Source organism: Canis lupus, chromosome 6 (assembly GCF_011100685.1).
Source record: "Canis lupus familiaris isolate Mischka breed German Shepherd chromosome 6, alternate assembly UU_Cfam_GSD_1.0, whole genome shotgun sequence".
NCBI lineage: Eukaryota > Metazoa > Chordata > Mammalia > Carnivora > Canidae > Canis > Canis lupus.
Window position 1 is genome coordinate 37,201,787 of NC_049227.1, and position 9,117 is coordinate 37,210,903.

Below are 9,117 nucleotides of genomic sequence, written 5' to 3' on the forward strand. Positions count from 1 at the left end.
ATTAGAAATTTAAAAATGAGGGGCGCCTGGGTGGCTCAGTTAGGCATCTGCCTTCGGCTCAGGTCATGATCCTAGGGTCCTGGGATCAAGCCCCACATCGGATCTCTGCTCCGCAGAAGGCCTGCTTCTCCCTCTCCTTCTGCCTATTTGTGCTAGTGCCCTTTGTCAAATAAAATCTTTTAAGTTAAAAAAAAAATTAAAAACGAAATTTCTGGGGTGCCTTGGTAGCTCAGATGGTAGAGTGTCTGGTTCAAGTCATCATCTCCAGGTACTGGGATGGAGCCCCATGTCAGGCTTCTGGCTCCCCAGCAGGGGGTCTGCTTCTGCTTCTCCCTCTGCCTTTCCCACTGCTTGTGCTCTCTCAAATTAATAAAAGAATCTTTTTTTTTAATGAATAAAAAATTCTTAAAAAATTAAAAATAAAAATGAAATTTCTGAGGGGCTCCGCTGTCTTCATTAGTTGGCTTTAAAATGTGTAATACAGGGGATCCCTGGGTGGCTCAGCGGTTTAGCACCTGCCTTCGGCCCAGGGCGTGATCCTGGAGACGCGGGATCGAGTCCCACGTCAGGTTCCCTACGTGGAGCCTGCTTCTCCCTCTGCCTGTCTATCTCTCTGTCTCTAATAAATAAATAAAATCTTAAAAAAAAAAAAATGTGTAATACAGGGAGGCCTGGGGGGGGGGGGGGGGTTGCTCAGCAGTTTGGCGCCACCTTCAGCCCAGGGCCTGATCTTGGAGACCCAGGATGGAGTCCCACGTCCGGCTCCCTGCATGGAGCCTGCTTCTCCCTCTGCCTGTATCTCTGCCTCTCTCCCTCTCTGTGTCTCTCATTAATAAATAAATAAAATATTTTTAAAAAATATGTAATACAATGGGAAATAACATATTATGGTAAATAAAGAGAATCAATGTAGAGAAGTAAACCGTACACTGAACATTACAGAGCACCTGAGTGGTCCCCAGAGTGAAATCTCTTCCAGTATTAAAAAAAAAAAAAAAAAAGGGGGATCCCTGGGTGGCGCAGCGGTTTGGCACCTGCCTTTGGCCCAGGGCGCGATCCTGGAGACCCGGGATCGAATCCCACATCGGGCTCCCGGTGCATGGAGCCTGCTTCTCCCTCTGCCTGTGTCTCTGCCTCTCTCTCTCTCACTGTGTGCCTATCATAAAAAAAAAAAAAAAAAAAAAAAAAAAAAAAAAGGCATTCGTATAAGCCATTACAGTAACTGTTCCAAGATTCCCCTCCCTTATAGTTTTCTCTCTGTCCCTCTCTTCCTCCCCAAAATTAATCAGTAATGGTACTGCTTCTCAGTACTGCAAAAATATCCTGAGAAATCATTCAAACAACAAAATTTAAATATAGTACGTAAGCCAAAACACTGGTGAGAGTGCGGGATTTAGAGGGGCCTTGGAAACACTACTTAGTAACCCCATCTAATTGGGAGTGTGATGTCAACACACAGTGAAATGACAACATTTCATCCTGTTTTTGCACAAACTGAATTAGATAATTTAGTTAAAAAGCACATAACTCTCACTCTGTTGAACACAAAAGATGTAATCCAGAGCTCTTAATTCTCTCACTGATTACTATAAGAAAACAAGATTGCTCTAAATATTTATTTATAACTTTTTAGTTAATTATGGCCAATAACATACCAGGAGGTAATTTACAGTTCAAATTTTTCATCTCTTTTGTCTCCACGGCGTTAAGCTGAATTCTCAACTTTACAATAAATACACAATTCCAATTTTCTTTTTCCTTTTCTTTTTTTTTTTTAAGATTTTATTTGAGAGAGGGAGCCACGGAGCATGAATAGGGGGAGGGGCCGAGAAAGAATCAGAGCCCCAACTGAGCAGGAAGCCTGAAGTGAGGCTGGATCCCCAGGATCCGGGTATCATGACCTGAAGTAAAAGCAGACACTTAATCGAATGACTCACCCAGGTACCCCACAATTCCAATTTTTCAAAAATACCTCTCTCCTGAAGAAGTGATATTATAGTTTTGGTGCAATACTGATGCAGAGCTCAACTGTCTTATCAAGAGAATCACCTATTAAAAGGAAACCAGGGCAGCCTGGGTGGCTCAGTGGTTTAGTGCCTGCCTTTGGCCCAGGGCGTGATTCTGGGGTCCTGGTATCGAGTCCCACATTGGGCTCCCTGCAGGGTGTCTGCTTCTCCCTCTGCCAGTGTCTCTACCTCTCTCTCTCTGTCTCCCATGAATGAATAAATTAATAAAATCTTAGAAACAAATTAAAAGGAAACAAACAAACAAAAAAATCAAGGTAGCTCAAAGGCCCCAGCTGTCCAATTTTGCATTTCAACACTCGATAAGGGGTAACCTAAAGGCAATGAATACTTTCTGTAACTCATTTTCACGTTTGGTATTGTCATTTCTAGAGTAGGGATCCCAGGGAAGAGAGTTTAAAGGACATAATCCATTTCCAATCTCTACGACATTGTTTGGGAAAGATCACAGATCTGCAGGCGGATGACCAGGATCAAGGCCATCTGTGGCCTTGGGGATCCCTGGGTGGCTCAGCAGTCTGGCACCTGCCTTTGGCCGAGGGCGTGATCCTGGAGTCCTGGGATCGAGTCCCACATCGGACTCCCTGCGTGGGGCCTGCTTTTCCCTCTCCCTGTGTCTCTGCCTCTCTCTCTCTCTTTCTCTGTGTCTCTCATGAATAAATAAATAAAATCTTAAAAAAAAAAAAGACCATCTGTGGCCTCTTCCCAGTTGTGGGATGCAGGTGAAGTCATTTCACCCAAGCCTCATCATTAATTCCATTTTTTTAAAAAAGATTTTATTTATTTATGCATGAGAGACACAGAGAGAGAGAGAGAGAGAGAGAGGCAGAGACACAAGCAGACACACAAGCAGGCTCCATGCAGGGAGCCTGACGTGGGACTCGATCCCGAGACCCCGGGTCACGCCCGGAGCTGAAGGCAGACACACTGAGCCCCGCCGGGTTCTGGCGGGGGCTGGCAGCGAACTGCAGAGCGCTACACGGTGTGTGTTTGTTGTGTTTGTTTTCCCAATCCCACACCGTCTCGTCGGGCTCAAGGCCATGAACACGAACTGCCAGGATCCACTTCACAGCACGACACAGGCAGGCCTTGTACAAGGCGGTCCTGGCAACCCCTGGCAATTAATACACCTACGGCAGCGGGCAGACGAAGTGACTGGTGAAGTCCCCGCCCGGACCAACCGTCCGTCCCTCCTTCCCGGCGGCGGCGGGTCACTCATGAAGTCACCACAGTGACTCAAAACGCCCTTCCTACTGAGGTGAGTCAGGAGGAAGCGCGGAGCCCGCAGCCGCCACCACGCGGGGCTCGGACCACCGGGCGCCCGGGACAGGCCGGGGTCCTCGCGGGGGTCGGAGGCCGCAGCCCCCGCCGGGCACGCCGAGTCGGCACGCGACGCCCCCGGGGTCACCCAGCCCAGCGCACTCGTGACGCCGCGAGGGGCCGGGCCCAACGGAGCCCAAGGCGGACGGGCCGCTCGGGCCTCACCCGCCCGCCCCGGCGGCCGGGAGCGAGCAGGGAGTCTCAGCGCGGCGCCCTCCCCGCTCATCCCGTTTCCGGCCGCCCCCCGTCCCGGCCCGCCGGCTCTCCCTCAGGCCGGCGCCCGGGTCGCAGCGTCCCGCCGCCGCCCGCCCGGCTCAGCTCCGGGCCGTCCGGACGCGCCGCGGAGCCCGGAGGAGCGCCTGGGAGGGCGCAGACCACTCACCGGCCTCGGGTCCGCTCGGCCGGCCGTCAGTCACCGCGTCCGCGCGTCCGTCAGCGACTCAGCGAAGCGCCGCGGCCGCCGCAGCCCTGCGGGCGGCGCGAGGGCGGCCCGACGTGCGCACGCAGAGGGGGCGGGTCCTGTGGAAGGACACGCCCCTGCGGCGGCCCCGCCGTGTCTCCCGCGGGGTCGCGGGGTCGCGGGGTCGCGGGGTGGCTAGGGGAGTCGGGGTGCCCCCGAGCCCGCGCGCTAATGAGAGAGAGTGTTAATGAGGGCGCCTCCGGGCTCCGCGCTCTCCGCGCCCCGTGTCCCCGCCTGTGCAGGCTGCACCTGCCCTCTCGGTTCCAGCCGCCTTGCCTGCCTGTCCCTTCCTTACCCGTCCGGCGGGCTGCAGAGCGAATGACCGGTACTGTCCCGTGCTGACAAAGGTGTGCGGAATGTGCGCTGTTCCTGGGATTTCCCGGAGACCTGGGGACACGTTAGCGAGATCTGTTCGAATTTAGAAGGGGCCTATCTCTTTGTTCAAACAATGTCCTTCCTCGGTAGCTCTCGGAGAGCAATGCGTGCAAGAACCCCAAGAGGCAAGAGCGAGGAAGGTCGTTGGCAACACGGGAGGGGATGCGCGCGTCATCTGGGTGAACATCTTGAAACCACCTAAACGTCCATTAAAGGGGGATATGGTGTGGGCGTTGATGGGGGTACCTCTCTGCAACGGGGTTGTGCCTGCGTTAAAAAAAGGAAGGGCAGACATGAGCTTAGGGAGGATGTTATTAAGCAGAAGGATAGGATGTAGGATGTAGAAAGCAGGATGTTGGAAAAATGCAAAAATACATTTGACAGTGTGTAAGTTTGACTTAAAAAATATTGAACTCTAGGGGTGCCTGGATGGCTCAGTCAGTTCAGCGTCTGCCTTCGGCCCAGGTCATGATCCCAGAGTCCTGGAATGGAGCCCCACATTGGGCTCCCTGCTCAGGGGGGAGTTTGCTTCTCCCTCTCCCTCTGCCCCTGCTCATGTGCACTCTCTCTCTCTCTCACTCTGAGTGAATAAATACTCACTCTGAGTAAATAAAATCTTTAAAAAAAAATTGAATTCTAATGTGTATGTGAAGTGTTTCAGGGTGAGGGGCAGGGCGGTCTGTAATTTACTTGAAACATATCAAGAGATAAGATAGTTGATGGATAATAAATGTCTGATAAATAAAGCAAAATGTTAAGAATTGGAGAAGCTAGGTGGTAAGTGTATGTGTAGGTGTTCCTGATATAGTTCTTTCAACTTTTCCGTATGTCTACAGATTTTTTAGGATAAAAATTTGGGGAAATATATTCAATATGATCTCTTTTCTTTTTTTAAAGACTTCATTTATTCATGAGAGACGGAGAGAGAGGCAGAGACACAGGCAGAGGCAGAAGCAGGCTCCATGCAGGAAGCCGGATGTGGGACTCAATCCCGGGACTCCGGGAACACGTCCAGAGCCAAAGGCAGATGCTCAACTGCTGAGCCACCCAGGTGTCCCCTTTTATTTTTTTTGAACTACAAAATGTTCTTTCCACACATTTATATTTAGGTATCTAAATGCATCCAATGTCAGGAAGGTTTATACACTAGAATGTCAAAGGGAGGTCGGGGGTCACTTGTGCTTTATCTGTACCAATTAAATTTTTTTTAGATGCATAAATGCATTAGGCATGACTTGGTTACCAAAACCAAATTTTATTTATTTTTAAAGATTTAATTTATTTATTCATGAGAGACAGAGAGGCAGAGACATAGGCAGAGGGAGAAGCAAGCTCCTTCTGGGGAGCCTGATGCGGGACTCGATCCCACGACCCTGGTATCCAGACCTGAGCCAAAGAAAGACTCTCAACCGCTGAGCCACCCAGATGCCCCCAAACCAAATTTTAAAAAGAATGGATCTTTAAAAAGTAATTATTGGAAGTACACACCATACTGCCCCTGCTCCCAAATACATACACATAAAATTGAATAAACCCAGTGGCGCTGATTGATGAGGGGGTTGCTTTGAGGTTTCAAATGAGATAATGTGGAGGGTGCCTGGCTTCATTTCCTGAGTTTGAGCCCCATGTTGGGCTTAGAGATTACTTTGAATAAATGAGATCATGTAGGTCTTAGCTTCTGCATGACACGCTGGAGGAGCTCAGAGAAGGGTTTCCCCTGTTATCATTATTAGCACATGTCACCCAGCTGGGTTAACTGGCAAGAGCTTTGCAGGAAGTCTTTGTCAGCTACAAAGTCCTGCAGGAAGTGCAGAGTCACAGCTGAGCATAGTAGTGAGTAGCCAAATCTTTCTCCTTAGGCCTCAGGGGGCTAGGATTTTGGGCTAGGTAGGGCTTCAACAGACATGATCTTTGCCCAGGCTGTCAATAATGCTGACCCACTTCCAGACAGACCCCCTGGCATTAGCACCCTTGACCAGAAGCCCACAGGCAGAGATGCCATTTTCTGCTACTCGTTGCCTGCACTGATTTCCAAGCAGTTGGTTCAGCAAGGCCAAAAGGCGGTTGGGTTCCCTTATGGCCCTGAGATGCTCTTCAATTAAACCTGGGCACTAGGGATCCCTGGGTGGCGCAGCGGTTTGGCGCCTGCCTTTGGCCCAGGGCGCGATCCTGGAGACCCGGGATCGAATCCCACGTCGGGCTCCTGGTGCATGGAGCCTGCTTCTCCCTCGGCCTATGTCTCTGCCTCTCTCTCTCTCACTGTGTGCCTATCATAAATAAACAAACAAACAAAAAAAAAACCTGGGCACCAGAGCTGCCTCCTTAGGCTTGTAATCCCAGTAACTGCACAGGGTCCCACTCTGAGAAGGCCTCCCACTTGTTTAATGCTCTGTTGTTATTTTCTTGAAATTCTTGACAATTTTTTAACAAGGAGCCCTGCATTTTCAGTTTGCACCAGGCCTTCCGAATTCTGCAGCTCGTCCTGCTACACGCCTTCTTGTTTATTTCCTTAAAGTGGAGACGTTGGAATATTGGGTTTTGTGCTTTATCCTTATGTAACTGAAGAAAAACCTCATCTTTTATCACAGTAATATGCACTTGGGGTCCATCTAGTAGGTATTTATTGAGTTCCTAGCTAGTGATGGATATGGTGCCAGAAGGAAGAGACAGAGACAAACATGACATAGGCCAGCTCTCAGGAAGCCCTTCTACTATGGTAGACAATTTTACCAGTAAAAAAAAAAAAAAAAAAGACAATTTTACCAGTAGGGTAGAGATGGGAGTAGAATAGGAGTAGTTAGCCTAGCTTAGAGGTCAGGGAGGGATTCCTAGAGGAGGTGATTGTTGTGCCCAAGATTACTATCCGAGAAACCACCAAGGAGCCAACACCGATGCAAACACACGAGGGTTTATTTACAAGCTCGAGCTTGGGCCCAAGTTTACCTGACGTGGCAGAGCAGGGTCTTGGACCTTGAGGTGGGTTCCAGCTTAGTTTTATGGGCTGGTCTAGGGGACCTCCAGAAGGGGTGGAGGAATTTCTCAAGTTCTGTTTACATTCTGATATGGGGCTTTCAAGGGCATTAAGCTCTGTTCTCATTCTAATATGGGGTTTTCTAGGGCGTTAAGCTGTAAGCTGTTTCCCCTCCCCTCCCCTAAATGAAGCAAGGTAAATTTTAGCTCTTATTCACAGGCGCCTGGGATGGCTGTTACTTGTGCTAACGCTGATTAAGGTGGAATGGCCTTAATTTTCTCGACCTCCACAGTGATGGCTATATGTTTTAAGATCTGGGATCCCTGGGTGGTGCAGCGGTTTGGCGCCTGCCTTTGGCCTAGGGCGCGATCCTGGAGACCCGGGATCAAATCCCACGTCGGGCTCTTGGTGCATGGAGCCTGCTTCTCCCTCTGCCTATGTCTCTGCCTCTCTCTCTCTCTGTGACTATCATAAATAAATAAAAATGTTAAAAAAAAAGATTTTATTTATTTATTCATGAGAGACACAAAGAAGCAAAGACACAGGCAGAGGGAGAAGCAGGTTCCCTGTGAGGAGCCTGATGTGCAACTCGATCCCAAGAATCTGGGATCATGACCTGAGCCAAAGACCAACAATCAACCACTGAGCCACCCAGGTGCCCCAGTTATGTGGTCTTAAGGAATGAATAGGAATTAGCCTTGATGGTTATCTAAGGTGGTGAGCCCAATCCAGGCAAACTTTACAGTCTCTGTATACAGCATAACATAACAGAATGCAGAGGACACTGCAAGAGATTTATTCAAGATAAACATGTAGATGAAATTTATATAAATATTTAATATTTATATAAAATATATATTACATTTTTATAAATATTTTATAAATATAAACACGAGTACACTTAATGTGTATTAAAATAAATACATGCGGGCAGCCTGGGTGGCAAAGCAGTTTGGCGCCGCCTTCGGCCTGGGGAGTGATCCTGGAGACCCAGGATCCTGATGGAGTCCCACATTGGGATCCCTGCATGGGGCCTGCTTCTCCCTCTGCCTGTGTCTCTGCCTCTCTCTCTCTCTGTGTCTCTCATGAATGGATGAATAAAATATTAAATAAATAAATACATGCATTTCATAATAAAGACCAGTCTTTTTTTTTTTTTTTTTTTTAGGATTTTATTCATTCATTCATGAGAGACATACAGAAAGAAGGAGAGAAAGGAGAAGCAGGCTCCATGCAGAGAGCCCAGTGATGCAGAACTCAATCCCGGATTCCAGGATCATGCCCTGAGCCAAAGGCAGAAGCCCAACCACTGAGCCACCCAGGCGTCCCAAGACCAGTCTTTTACATACATAAAATACACATGACCCTGTGAGTTATCTCCACCACCAGATTCAGAAAAACAGCACCAGTGTCAGTTGGGTTTCCCCAGAACTCCAGTGTCTAGATGTTTAGACAACTGATCAATCAGCAAATATTTATTGAGCGCCTACTTGCCACGTGCTCTGCTAAGTGCTGGAAATTCAGCAGTGAATACCGAGATGTGCCTGCTGTTAGGAAAGCTGACATTCCTGGATGGGTCAATACACAGTTTGCAATGAATGAGTGAAAGGAAAACAAAAACAAAAACAAAAAAACAACGTTCTTACCCAGTAGTTAAGTTTTCAGAAAGGAGCTACAGGGCCATTTTTGAGTTCTAGTTGAACACAAAGAAATCTCACTTTTCCTGTTAAGATAAATCTGCATCTAGTAGCAACCTCAAATGTGACTCAGGCTTGCAAGAACTCAGAGCCTGGGGGTTTGAGAGTCCCACATAGGGATTTAATTATCTTCAGGTGACACCCCATGTCTGCAAGTTCAGATGTTCATGCGTGGTAGACTGTGGGGTGTTTTTTGTTTCTGTTTCTGTTGTTTTTTTTTTTTTTTTTTCTTCCGCAGGCCTCCCGCCAAGCGGCTCCGCACGTGCACTC

At 48.6% G+C, this 9,117-nt stretch overlaps 1 protein-coding gene across 1 annotated transcript in view; it reads right to left on the minus strand.

Moving 5' to 3' along the window:
- The window catches only part of HMOX2 (heme oxygenase 2), a 31,383-nt gene extending 27,537 nt beyond the window's left edge, over positions 1-3,846 (minus strand). The window contains exon 1 of the mRNA XM_038540534.1: positions 3,727-3,846. The gene's annotated coding sequence lies outside the window, so the exon portion shown is untranslated. The remainder of the gene's footprint in view (positions 1-3,726) is intronic.
- Positions 3,847-9,117: the final 5,271 nt, after the last annotated feature.